General features: G+C 42.3%; 1 long non-coding RNA gene across 2 annotated transcripts in view; it reads right to left on the minus strand.

Annotated features, from left to right (window-relative positions):
- Positions 1-576: 576 nt before the first annotated feature.
- Positions 577-14976, minus strand: part of LOC147626027 (uncharacterized) — a 65728-nt gene continuing 51328 nt past the window's right edge. The window contains exons 3-4 of one of the 2 annotated variants that reach the window (XR_015268754.1): positions 1329-1408; positions 577-1208 (exon numbers count right to left, since the gene is read on the minus strand). This is a non-coding gene — a long non-coding RNA (uncharacterized LOC147626027). Of the gene's footprint in view, positions 1409-14976 lie in introns of both variants that reach the window. The other variant, XR_015268753.1, reaches the window with a different exon arrangement.

The following is a 14976-nucleotide window of genomic DNA, read 5'->3' on the forward strand; positions in this document are numbered from 1 at the left end:
TTCCACGAATTGCACAGTGGAAGCGTGGTAGACCTATAACCTTTAGGTGTGAGGAACTCCTAAGACTTGTGGAAGCCACTAAAACAAAAGTGGATAACACTTGATAGGGGGGAATGTTGGGATATATCAAGAGTCATCCACACTCTGTGGGAAAGGGCTCTAACCACCTAAACTTTCTTTGGCTTCTCCTTTCAATGAAAAATGGATGGCTACTGCTTTTACATATCATTGGAGAGTCTTCACGAAAGTCTAAGTTCCTATTGCAAGAGAATAAAAAATTGACCATTGAAAACTCCACAACAACGACGGGTGAAATCACCATCAAAAACTACAATGGGACTAGTTTTGCAAGCTCTAGAGTTGATGCAGATGAAGCTGGAGGTGATGATAATGACCATTGAGAACTCCACAACAACGATGGGTCAAATCACCATCAAAAACTACAATGGGAATAATTTTGTAAGTTCCAGAGTTGATGCAGATGAAGTTGGAGGTGATGATAACGACGATCCAGATATCATAACATTTTATGCAATAAGTTTTAATTAGAAAAATAAAAGTCCTAGATTAGTTGCATCACTATTTTTTGTAAACAAGGGATAGACACTAGCTCCACAAAGAGCTAAGAACCCCTTCACATATACATGCACAAGATATAAAACCTAACATCTACATCTCTAGAATGCCATAGCAGTACAAAGCCTTGTGTGTAATGTAAGATCTTTGACATGTGCAGTGAATATCCTATAAGGAGGAGTAAATCTGGCTAAGCTCTTCATAGAAGATAACGTAAGTGATAAATACAACATAAGTACTAAGTACTATGTACAATAGTCATAGTGTCAAACCGCTATGTTAGTGAGCTTGCAAAATAAGTGTGCCATCACTCTTGCTAGGTAGACCAGTTGATGTGGTCCAACTATCAAACATGCTACCATGTGTTGGTGATATGAATGCAATGTCAATGGTCATGCAAGTGTATAGTGAATGCAACCTCATGTTGAGCTTGACATCTCTACACTCCTCCTCAAGCTTAACACCATCTCATGTATGCCAATCATAACTCAAAATGTATGCAGCTTCTCTCCTCCCAGGGCCTTTGTAAAAATTTCTACTACCTGCTCCTCAGTGCCCACATACACGAGATCAATGTCACCAATACAAACCCTCTCTTTGATGAAGTGGTAGTGGACCTCAATGTATTATACCTTCACATGAAATGCATGATTACATGCCAATTAGATTCTACTAAGATTTTCACAATATATGAAAACCTTCATATCAATCTGCTATCCAAAATCTCCATGTAGCATGTGAAGCCAAGATACCTTGCATGTTGTGACCATATCACTTCAAAACTCTGACTTAAGTACGTTCATTCGCCGAGCCAAAATTCCCGAGCTAAGAGCTAAAATTCCAGAGTTAGGAACCACATATAGTCCAAAAATTTGTTATGACATAACAATATTTCTTGATTAAACTATCTATAAGACTACAAAAAAAATCATAATTAAAAAAAAATCCCTCCAAGACATGTTTCATGATAAAACTATATGTATTTAAAGCATCAAAATCTTTAAAAAAATATTTAGAAAAATTTTATTTTGAAAGATTTTTTTAATTTAATTTTTTTATTTTTACAGGCATCAGAGGGAGCCATCTTAGAATATACATTTTTGGCTCCCAACCATGTTTTGTCGGCGAAATAGATCTCGGAGCCAAAAAAAAATTATCTTAAAAAAAATAAAAATAAAATTTCAAAACATGGTTGGGAGCTAAAAATATGATTTTAATTTTTTTTAAACTTTTATTTAGATCCTAGATTTTTTTTTGCCTTTTTTGTTTTTTTTTAGCTCTAAGACCATGTTTTGCTGGCGAAACATGGTTAGGAGCCAAAAAATATCTATTCTAAGATGGCTCCCAACCTTGTTTCGCTAGCGAAACGGGTCCCAGAACCAATTGGGAGACAATTTATTCAACTTTTCATTAGTCATGAATTTTTTTCTCTAACCTTTACTCTCTCTCTCTCTCTCTCTCTCTCTCTCTCTCTCTCTCCCCCCCCCTTAACACACACACATGCTTCAATCTGCTATACCTATATTAGCTGAGTTTGGATATGAATACTAGTTGCTTATACATTTGGTTCGAGAGGGTGTGTACCCTATTCGCTATGTGCATCAGTATGCTAGAATAGATTACATTCTATATTGTGCATCAGTACCACCTCCTAGCATAAAAAAAGAAGTAATAATTACACCTCATTACTTTTTTTGCTCAAATTATTATCTTGTGCTCATAGAAAGTCGATCTCTTTGGGCTATCAAAAAGCAAAGATTCCAACATTGGAATCTTCCATACATTGAAGAGGCAAGATACCAAGTTTGTGACCACTCATCAATTTTTTAGAGAAGAACCCTTATCTTTTGTGAGTAAAGAGAAATAAAATATTTTTACAATCCTAAAATAAAAATTATTTTGTATTTAACCATAACATGATGCAAGTGAACATATTCCTTTTTAGTGTTGCCTTATTAAAAGTGTTGCATATACTTTAGAGGGGCACATATATGTTGCCTCACATGGATCTGCAAAAAAGAAGTAAAGACCACATGAAAGTGACCATACCAAGAAACATGTTGAAAGTTCATAAGCCCCAGCTATTTTGAGGATTCTAAAGTCCCGACCACAAATGGGAGTACTCTAGTTGTAGGAGCACCTTTGGACTATTATACCTAGAAATCATATAGTGCAACAATCACCAAGCCCGCTAAAGATACCATTTCTATGTGTGTATTTGCCTTGCAAAAGCAATCCATTCATAGATGCACTTAATAGAAATTCATGAGTAGCTTAGTAAGTCAAGCAAAGCACATGGAAAACATATAGTACCTTGACTCTATCGAGTTCGGGACTCCAAGGGGAATCCTTACATGTTCGATTTGGCAACAGGCACGAACCATTACAACATTGAGGACAACAAGGGTCCACTTCATGATACTATAAAGAAGAAGACATGATTAGAATAGAAGAAATATCTATGACTAACTCCAACAAAAATGAATTTACAAACAAGGCCTGGGTGACACTAAGGAAGTATGCCTCCTAAACCCTAGTTGTTACGTATACGAGCATGATTGAGCCTGAGCGATAGACTTCGTAAATCCACTTGTCTTTTGTAGTCTCATCGAGGCATTAGGGAGACTCTTTAGCCTCGAGCAAGGTAAAGACAGGAGACCTCATAAGAGCATTTCATTATGTGTCAATTTTAATTCCTCATATCATCCAAATCCTCATCATTTGAATTGTCCATAGAAAAGTAGGTCTTCATGGGTTCCTCAAGAATGTGGGTGGTGTCATATAGTGGAATCTATGATAACAACGGGGACCCATTAATGTGTGCACTAAGTATTTTTATTGAGAACATGATAACAAATATTTTGTACGATTTTACAATTTGTTAGTAGAATATTTGCCATTTTCCCTTTTTTTGTTGGTCTCGTAAACTTATACTTTTCAAGCAAAGGATAATGAACTACATTATACCTTAAGATAGCTCTACGTTAGAGGAAAGAGAAATGAAAGAATCTATTTGATCGATCTGTGGTGCAACTATCTCATGGTAGTCATCTATAAGACTATATAACCATACATTCCCTCTCCTATCTACATCTTTTTCTTACCTACTATTGTTTTTCATAAACAATTATGTGTGTGTAGGTGTGTTTTCCGAGGCATTTGCCTTGTTGGCTTAAAAACATGACTATAAACGAATAAAGGTACAAAATACAAAGGTGGTCCCCAAAATGGAACACCTTACCAATTGGCTAACTCTCCTCATATTTTTTACTACATATGGTTTTCATGTAATTGTTTACTCTTTTGTTTAAATACACAATAAAACAAAATCTTCTCTCTCTAGTACACACAAATCCATTCTCTCTCTTTCTTCCTCTCTCTAGTACACACAAACCTTCACATGCAGAGATGTCACAGAGAGAGAGAGAGAGAGAGAGAGAGAGAGAGAGAGACTAATGTGGCTAGGGGGTTGGTAGTTAACTTACAGTTAAGTTAACTGTAGCTTCTTTTAATTCAAACCCAAAGCAACACACTGCCCTAAAACTTCAGCAGTCCATGCACAAACATTGTACATATGCCAATAGTTAGGAGCAAGCAAATCTTATCTCAGTGTCTTTGCATCTAATTTGGTAGGGGGACCAATCTATTTGCATGGGTGGGTATAAATTTCGTCTTGCTTTGCTCACTGATTTCGTATTGCTTGTTCTTATATGAGAGAGAGAGAGAGAGAGAGAAAGAGAGAGAGAGCCCAAGGCTTGATATGCTCAATGAGGGGTGCTATTGTGGCTAACTCTCTTGTGGTACTTGATATGCTTCAGAGAAGAGTGATGTTGTGGCTAACTCTCTCAGCTAATCATTCTCTTGAGTAGGTACCTTGCACTGTTCTCTAGCATCTAAGGACTGCTTTGTTGATATCTCAATCCCATCGTACTAAATGCAACTCCGACTTTGCCACAATGAGATCTTGCTTTATTTGTGAGGCTTCTCCCATGATATCTTTCAATTCATTGACAGTCTTGCACCTTTGTGAGTGAGCTTGGCTCATGGGTCCTAAAACTACTTTTCACTGTCTAGGCCCAGTCTTTCCTTGTTTAATGAAGGTTCTTTTGAGCTGCTTGCATCCATATGAGTTGTATGCTCTTCAATCGTATAAGATCTTCAAAGATCATATGAGTTGTATGCTCTTCAAAGATCATATGAGTTGTATGCTCTTCAAGCCATTGGCCAAGCCTTGTCCAAACACATCATACAGTGCAAAAGCCATGAGTTTAAAACCACAAAGTTGATTATAAGATATCAAATTACGCGTGAGAAAGGACGGTGCTGTTATGAGCCATGAAAGACTGCAGTAGCCCAAATGCCCATACACTCTCTTTCTCTCTCTCTCTCTCTCTCTCTCTCTCTGCTTTTCTGGCCGTGCAGGGCTACTGCTTGTTTTCTCCCACTCTCCCGCTCTCTCTCTCTTGGCCACTACCAAAAGGGAACAAATCCCTATCGAGACTGTAATGCAGGGGCTGCTTCTGCCAACCGCAAGCCAAGGGGAAGAAAGTCCATGATGCGATATCAAGGCAGGAGCTGTTGGAGCATAATATTGTGCAGGGCGGTGCTCTAGTGGACATGTTGCCAAGCGCGGGGTTGTTTCCTATCAGCCTTTCCTGGTTGCCGCAGAACAACATTGTGTTGGGCTTTGCTCTAGTGGGCATGTATGCAAGTGTTGTGCTGCAACAAGGCTCGATGGGCTGCCTTCTTGGACTGTTTTGAAGGGATGCAGCATGGGGACATCTTTCCAAGGCAGTGATCTACACTTGCATCTTGTTCAGAATCAGCCGTACTAGTCAAGAGGAAACTAATCCGTGAGGAGGTTGTAAATCAAGGACAAGGCAAACAAATCCATTCTGAGATTACAAGGGTGGTGCTCTAGTGGACATTATATGCACAAGAAGGTTACGCCAAGTAAGCACTCAAATGCTTTGAAGAGAAGCAGCATAAGGTCAGCCTTCCAAATGCAGTGACTTTCATATGCATCTTGAAAGCATGTTCCCAATCTGAGTAGCTGACGAAGGAAAACAAATTCATGATGGATTGTGAAGCAGAGGTTGCTGCTACACATAAGGCAAGACAAATGCATGACGAGATTCAAGGGATACAAAGCATGCATAAAGCAAGGTGCTCTTACAAAATATGTGGTCACGAGGGTAATCTCTCTCTTCCACTTTCTCCCTTTTGAAGGGCTGGCACCCGCTGCTCCTCGCCAAGCCTTGGCCAATGGCTAAAATGACCAAGGCATGAGCAGCCGCGCGTGCGCGGACGGTCTGCCTGCTCATTCCTTGGCCATTAATTAGTGCTTGGTCATTATCAAATATTATGAGGCAGCGGCATTTTACTAAAAAACTGTATGTTGAAATCCTTTAAAATTAAGCGCCTATCAACCAATGCATTCTTCTTCTTTTTTGTGGAATATTATGAAACCGTCTATGAATAAATCCCAAGTCCTGGCAACCGTTACTTGTGTGCCCGGGTGTGCCTTGTGAGAGCACCCAAACGTCCATTCTTTTGGGTTCCATTAAAGGGCACCTTTTTGCTTTTTGCTTTCATAGCCAAGGCCAATGGCCATATTGATCAGAGCACATAGGCCGTCCACGCGCATGCGGATGGCCTGTGTGCTCATGTAATGATCAATATAGCTATGGTTTTTTTTTTTAATGTATAACAGCATTGGCCTAGTTTGGCTACAGTGCTTGCAGAAAACGGCATTAACATGGACTGAAATTGAGAATTACTGGATGGAAATTTACTTTGCCTTTTTTTTTTAGTGAAAAGAGAAATTATATTAAAAAAGAATATTTACCGGTTGGAAATTATATTACTGACTGGAAATTTACTTTGCCTTTAAGAAAATCGGCCATAATTTTGTCAATTCAGTTAAAAAAATCGGCATTTTACATTAAAATCACTAGTAAAACCAGTTTACTTTTACACATGCCCTTATTTTGATTGGTTCTAAAAAAGGTTTGTTTTCTTCTAGCCCTGTTTAGATATGGTCTTTTTTTTGAATATTGGGTGACAAGCTCCCAGACCGTCCGTGCGCGCGGACGGTCTTGCTCTAAGAGCATAACAGATTCCAGCCTACAGAAACCTACGCGTGCATCTTAAAATCCTGTGCCACGATCGGGGCTGCTCACAAGGGCAAACAAATTGAGTGTTGGGCGATGCTCTAGCGGACATGTATGCCAAATGCGGTGCTCTCTCAAAGGCATGACAAGTGCTTGACTGGCTGCCTTCTTGGGATGTTGTCTCCCAGAATGCACTGATTACAGGATATGCACAAGGTCATGCTAGGTAGCTGCTCATAAATGTAGGAACTTCATGAGAACTCAAACCCACAGTACTTTCAATCCACAGCGAGGGCATGCCACATAACTCACAGTACTTTCAATCCACAGTACTTTCTGTGGATTGAAAGAACTTCATGCACAACGAGGGCATCCTTCTAGATGCAATGATTTCAAGGCAGGGGTTGCTACACAATGATATCATGCTGTATCAAAGGCACAACAAGTGCTTGGGGGGACTGCCTTCTCAAAATGTTGTCTCTTGGAATCAATTGATTGTTGCAGGATATACATAAGGAGGTCAAGCTGAGCAAGCTCTGTATTGCTTTGAATAGATGCAATGTGAAGGCATCCTTATTACAGATGCAGTAAGCTATACCTACATCTTGAAATCATGTGCCACAATTGGAGCCGTTGACAAGGGGAAACAAATCCATGACAAGATTATGAGGTAGGGATTGCTACAAAGTGCAATGCTCTTATGGACATGTATTCCAAGTGCGATGTTATTTCAAAGGCACAACAAGTGCTTGAGGGGCTGCTTGCTCAGAATATTGTGTCTTGGAATGCACTGATTGCAGGATATGCACAAGAAGGTCAAGTTGAGCAAGCTCTGGACCACTTCGAGCAGAATCAGTGTGAGGGCATCCTTCCCCGTCAAGTACCTACACCTGCATCTTGAAAGCGTGTGCCATGATAGGAGCCGCTGACAAGGGGAAACAAATCTATGATGAGATTGTGTTGGGCAGTGCTCTTGTTGATGTGCGGTGCTGTTTTGAAGGCACAACAAGTGCTTGAGGGGTTGCCTTCTCAGCATGTTATCTCTAAGAACATACTGACTACAGGATATTTACAAGAAGGTCAAGCTTAGTAAGCTTTGAATTGCTTTGAGTAGATGCAACTTGAGGGCATCCTTCTAGAGGTAGTAACCTACACCTATGGCTTGAAAGCATCTGCTGCAATTGGAGCTGTTGTCAAGGGGAAACTAATCCATGATGAGATTGCGATGCAGGGGCATTGGAAAAAGGTTGTGTATGTAGAGACTAGCTTGGGGCTTTTTTGTTTTAGAGAATATGAAGATGTACTAATACCCTCTGCGACACAAACACAGTTCTAGACTCTCGATTATGGTGGATATCTAGAAGACATTGCCATGATAGCATGTTGCAATCACTTTGAACTTGAGCCATTGTTGAATTGAGCTTGCGCCCCCTAACTTTGCAAGTACTCATAATGGAGAAGATGTGCCTTTTATAAACTCTATTGCTTCTACTACTCAACCTCTCTCTTGCAAGTATGCTCGCTCTAAATTTATGAAACGTCTATCCATGTGTCATTGTTATTTGGTCAAACATCCTTGAACTTAACATGAAAACTTTTTGCCACTTACCTCACCTTCTTGCCTTAAATACATTTGGAGATATGTCCATCTATATTATGCAACCATTTAACTTCTATTAAATCACTCTATTGTTTGACACCATTGAAATGTTGTAGCTCTCCTTTGCACATCTGGTACCACCAGAGCTAGCAAGGCTGATTAATCTCTCATAAAAGCTTTGTAGTGGCATCTCTCAAGTTAAACTTTCTTCCAACATGTGCAAAGAGATGACAAGGTATTGTACATTTCTATGTTGTGTACCAATGTTTCATGTATTCTAATTTTTGGTGAGCTTAATAGCACAATTGCACATGGAAAACAAATGCCCAAATACATCATTAATGGCATTTTGAATGCATTTGAAACTTATCAAGTGATAGAGTGACACATTTACCAAGCTTGAAAAATATATCCTTTCCCTATGTTTCCCTAATAGTGTCATCATTTTGTTGGCAGTGAAGTACACGGATTCTTGCAGCTTGCCATTCTAGTAAACTTGCTCATGGCTTAGGGTCATGGGAGGATGGATTTCAGCCATACAATCAAAAGGTTTTTATTTGTAGAATCTAACTCAATAGCTGTTAGATGACAGACAACTCAACAGTGGGAATGGAGCTCCCACTCTCCTACGGCCATGACAGCCGGGAATGACCATGGATCGGGCATTCCCAGGGAAAAATGGGTGTCTACGTAAGGTCTTGGAAAGATGCAGGTTGTACCACATTGTTAAACCCCCTCAAATGCCAGTTTTGGGTAAAACACGGAGTCATCCTAGGGCATATTGTATCCCAACATGGGATCTCAACAGATGAAGCAAAGGTGAAGCTAATATTAGACCTGCCACCCCCAACGAATTACAAGGGAGTACAATGCTTCATGGGACATGTTGGCTACTACAGACGATTCATCGTCTTCTATGCCAACATAGCAAGACCCTTGTATAGACTTCTAATAGCCTTTGAATGGACCGAGGAATGCCAACAATTATTTGAAACCTTGAAAAATGCATTGGCAAGCGCCCCCATTCTTCGTAGTCCTCATTGGAACATCCCATTCCATGTCCACATTGATGCATCAGCTTATGCTATTGGATGCGTATTGGCACAACCTGGGGAGCATAACATGGATTTTCCTGTTAGCTTCGCCAACCGCGAACTCAATGACGCTGAGCAAAATTACACAAACACGGAAAGAGAAGACCTTGCTATGGTGTATGCCGTCAAGAAGTTTAGACACTACTTGTTAGCTAACAAGTTTGTGTTCTATGTTGATCACCAAGCGTTGCTCTATCTTGTCAAAACAAGCCATGTGCTACGGGACGTATATCACGATGGCTACTAATCCTCATGAAATTTGACTTCACAATTATTGTTCGGAAAGGATCGCAACATGTGCATGCAGATCATATGTCTCGTATTCCTAATGGTGAACCACCACTAGGAGTTGATGATGAATTCCCAGACGCTGCACTTTTTTCCATTAGCATAGTCCCTGAGTGGGCTGAGGATATTGTTTACTACCTTGCTAATGGAACCTTAAGGGATACTAACCTTAAAGCAGATCAAGCCCGATGCTTGATCAAAAAAATAGCACCTTATCAACTCATCACAGGAGAGTTGTACAGACAAGGGAAGGATGGGATTCTAAGGAAGTGTGTTCCTGAGAGCAATTATATATCAACATTGGAATTAGCTCACGCTAGTCTAGCAGGAGGACATTTTGCAGCTGACATCACTGCTAGAAAAGTTCTTCATGCAAGGCTATGGTGGCCCACACTATTTGGTGATGCACCAGAATTCACTAAAAGGTGCGATGAATGCCAACGAACATCCAACCCCCAGAAGAAAGATCGAATGCCACTAACTCCAATCATATCTTGGCAACCGTTTGAGAAATGGGGCCTAGATTTTATAGGTCCAATCAGCCCTGCAGCAAGATGCACTCAAGCGAGATATATCATTGCTGCCACGGATTATTGCACTAAGTGGGCCGAAGCAAAAGCCACGAAGAAGGCAGATGCACGAACAACAGCCAAGTTTCTTTTTTGCCATATCATAACAAGGTTTGGCTGTCCTCTTGAATTAGTCAGTGATAGGGGAAGTCACTTCATTAATGAAGTGGTAAGCCATTTACTGAGCGAATTCATGATTATGCATCATAAATCCACCCCTTACTACCCACAAGCCAATGGACAAGCAAAGAGTACTAACAAGGTGCTCTGCTCCATCCTAACTAAAACAGTAGAGGCCAGTCGAACAGATTGGGACAAGAAACTCCTCTCAGGCTTATGGGCTTATAGGACTGCATATAAGGTTGGCACTGGGTTTACTCCGTTCCACCTAGCCTATGGACTACATGCGGTAATGCCTATGGAGTTTCTAGTCGCCAATCTTTGAATAGCAGTAAAGGAAAGATTGGAAGGAAGCATGCTTTCTGACAGACTACTGGCCCTGGAGCAATTAGACGAAACTAGATTACAGGCTGTTCATGGCATATGATAGTGGAAAAGTTCAAACGAAAATAGTGGTTTGATGTGACCAACTAAAGGAGAAAGACATCATGGTGGGAAGTCTAGTCCTCTTGTATAGTGTAAAAAGCCAAAAGCGTAAGCTCAAGTATAGAGGACTAGGACCTTTCCAAGTGGTTGAAATCACATCCCAAGGTGCTGTAAAACTTTCCACACTTGACGGCATGGAGATGGAAGGCTACATCAACGGAAGTCATCTTAGAGCCTTTTATGGTCCTTTAACGGAGCATATGCTACAGGCGTTACACCTCAAAAAGGAGGAGAGGAGATAATGGGAGGAATTAAAATGCGAAGCAAAACGTGAAGCCAAGGCGCGTGAAGAAAAAAGAAAATTACAAATTCTCCAAATCAATATGGCACAAGTTATTGACTTACAAGAGGAAGAATGGGAGGTGCAGCCAGCTCGACTTTGGGTGGGTATACAAACCCCAAGCGCTTAGTTCAAAAATCAGCATTGCTAGATATTGGCGCGAGTCATAACTTAATGTCATATGAAACATGGGAAACATTGGGGAAACCGACATTATGCCCTACACAAGCCTTGGTACAAGCAATAAATGCCAACACCACACCGTGTTTAGGCACTTGCACAATTCTATTTCACATTGGAAATAACCCTTTGGAAGGGAAGTTCTATGTAATGAGTGCAAGTACCATGACTGAGGAATTACTGTTGGGAAGGAATTGGATGGGCCACAACAAGTGCCAAATCGATTGGGAAACAAGAATGGCAATCCTCCAACTAGCCACTGGAAAAGTCACGGTCCTCATGACAGAAGAAACCCCGAAGGTACAGGAAATAAACAACATCAACTCTGTCCCCCAACAACTGCACAAACCCCAAGGTGATGAGTCTTCAACACAATCACAAGTGCCAACAGCTGAGTTAAGAAAGCACTCAGCCCCCAAGCCGCAACAAGCAGTCTATCATCATCGAGGAAACCAATGGTGGGTTTGCAAGGACCTTCTAAGGTCGCAAGGTTACACAGGGAAGTGCACCAAGCTATGGATTCCACGGAGGCCAGGAGTACCCCAGCCACCAAGACCAAAGGAGAGACCAGCCAAGCAAGTGAAGAAGACAACTGCTACCCAACCTACGCCGACACCCAATGGTCGATAACCCAGCATTATGTACCCAAGGATAGCCTTCTTGCTCAAGGATATTACAAAGGAAGAACACAACTATGGCTGCCAAAGCAACCAAAGACATCACCAGTCGACCTACGGCAAACCACAACCCTGAAAACGCCCAAACCACCAGCGCCAAGGCCAAAGGCACCAAAAGCTACCAAACCAACACAGAAATGGATTCCCAAGTCCCTCAACAAGGAACCCAAGCCTGTAACACCCCTATGTTTTGTTCCGAGACAAGTACTTTTGGGAACTTCAAAAAAGGGCATTACAGAAGGAAAAGATTTGGTGGTCAAAAGGAATACCCAGGCAATGAACCCGACCCTAGATGTGAAAACCCTACAATCACCCTATGATGCCTCCACTTCCAATAAGCCACCCCTGGCACCCACAAACTCTGAACAGGCAAGCAATACATTCATGTCAGCATGGAAGAAATTAAACCTCTTTGCCAAAAAACGTCAATAACCTCACCGGCCACCCTCACAAAACTGTGAGAAGGAATGGTCAAAGAGAGTCGAAGAAAGCAGACAAGAAAAATGTCGAAGAAAGCAGGGAGACAGGTGAGTTGGTGAACTACTCAAGCATATTTACCCCTTACTTGCTTTGTCCAAACTGCATTAGGCACTCACATAGGCTAGGCCTGGTACATTTCCGGATGGGGAGATTCTAGCGGGTTTCAACCTGGCCTAGGATACGACCCATCGCCAGGTTGCATCACTGAGTACACAAGCATCCTTTCAAGTGAGATGAGAGCACAGTGTGCACAAAATCAAGAAAATCAAAAAAATCAAAAATGAGCAAAATCTCATTTTTTCCACAAGTCAGGATGAACGCGTTCATCCTGATGATGAACGCGCTCATCCTGAAGAATTACGAACGTTCATCCTCCATCGAGATGTACGCGTGCATCCTGACGATGAACGCGCTCATCCTCACTCATAAATCACAATCGTTCATCCTGACGATGAACGCGCTCATCCTCACAAATTATGACCGTTCATCTTGACGATGAGCGTGCTCATCCTCACAAATCACGACCGTTCATCCTGACGATGTATGCGTTCATCCTCCATCGATGAACACATGCATCCTGATGATGAACGCGTGCATCCTCAGCAACTATAAAAACCACTGCCCCACACTCAGTTTCTCACTTTTCTATTGCTCTGGAGCCAAACTCTTGCAAATTTTTACTAGAATTTGATCTTTGAGCAATAGAACTCTCTGCAATCCTTAACACTCTCATCATGGCTGATCCATCCCCCCGCAAGAGGAAGGCATCTGTCCCTCCCTACGTCGAGCACTCATTCGAGGAGAAAGACAAATCGTGGATCAGCAAAGACGATCTGAAGTTAGTCGATGGTGTTGTCACACACAGTAGCATGGAGAACGCTACTGGCATCACTTTCAGACTCTGCTACCACTCCCCCCAATGCCACAGGCTGCTCCAGGATGCCCGGGTCCTTCCATACATGTAGAGCATGGGGCTAGGTGATTTTGCACAGCTGCCGCCCTGGGGTCTGGACATCCCCAAGTGCATCCAATTTATCAGTTCTTACAACTCCCGAACTATGGTAGGCAAGGTGCTGGGAGAGGGAGACGAAGAAGTTAGAATTCACTTATCCCAACAGAACATTTGCAGGGCCTTGCACTTACCACTCATCGAAGAGAAATACAAGCAATACAGGAACATTCACCCAGTAATCCAGGGTGTGGTGAATGTCAAGAGGATCCGTGGAGCCTTTATACAGTGGGAGGATATCCAACAACCAGAACTTGTATTGCCCGCACAAGTCTTGACAATGGTCACCCAGCTACACTACCCCGACAGGTTCAATACCTGTAAAACCGATATCCTCAATCGGGTGGTTGAATGCAAGCCTGTAAAAACTGGGGCTCCTATTTGCATACCGAATTACAGAGCATATGTGAGAACCGACGGATGAAGTTCGCTGCAGCATCCTTATTAACAAGGATCATCTACTAGACTGCTGGATGGATGCTGCCAGCAGTGGAGGACATCACCCAGATCCCCCAACAGTACACATTGAAGAGATAGCCACTGAAGCCGCGGAAGGACCCTCGGAAACAGGGGATCCCCTTAGAAAGAGGCAGCACATGGACCCTCAGATAGGAGCGGAGCCTACAACAGGAGGAGGAGTTCCAGGGGGGGATACACCCGAAAGCAGCCTCCCCCAAGATCCCATTGACATACCCTCACACATTCCCACCCCACAACATCTACAACAGCCAGAGGCCTCCACAGGAATAGGGACGCCGGACTACATGTAGTATTTATTTGGAGCCACAGGGACCCAAAGGGGGGAAGCCTCATCTTCAGCCACAGCCAGAAACATCCAGCAGACACTGGATCAGCTCGCATCGAGCCAGGCCAATTCACTGGCATGCCAACAATGGATAAAGGACGGAAAGCTCTACTCCAAGGAAGCTTTTCTAGAGGGTATCCAACAGGTTCAGGGGGAAATGCCTGATCTGGAGACAGGTATCCTTGGCCTCCTCCAAAGTAATGTATGCAACATACAATTATTGATGGAGCGTCGGGCAGACCAAAGATTTGAGGACCACAAACAGCTGCAACAACTTCAGCAACAACATGCAGATTTACAAAGGACACACACTCATGTGCTCAATCAACTGGATGCTAGCATAGCAAAAAACAGGGCTCAAAGTAATACAATCGAGGCACTTGCTGCACGGAACAACAACTATGAGGACCAGCTAACCCAACTCCAGATAGAAGTAACCCAGCTCCAGCAAGCACGCCAGACCAGTGAGGCGGAAGCTGATAGGTGGAGAACCCTCTCCATCGACGCTCAAGACCAGGTGCATTTGGCAAGGAGGGAGAACATAGAAAAAGGAGAGAAGCTACAGAGAATCACCAGATTGCATGCAGAGGAAATAGCAGTCAACGCCAAAGCTCTACAAACTGCTGAAAGCCTGGCCATCACCAAGGACAAAGAAATCACCAAGCTGTGGCAAATGCTCGAGGATCAATGCCAACAACT

The sequence above is a fragment of the Cibotium barometz genome, chromosome 23, assembly GCF_041138505.1.
Source record: "Cibotium barometz isolate CiBa-2024 chromosome 23, ASM4113850v1, whole genome shotgun sequence".
Classification (NCBI taxonomy): Eukaryota; Viridiplantae; Streptophyta; class Polypodiopsida; order Cyatheales; family Cibotiaceae; genus Cibotium; species Cibotium barometz.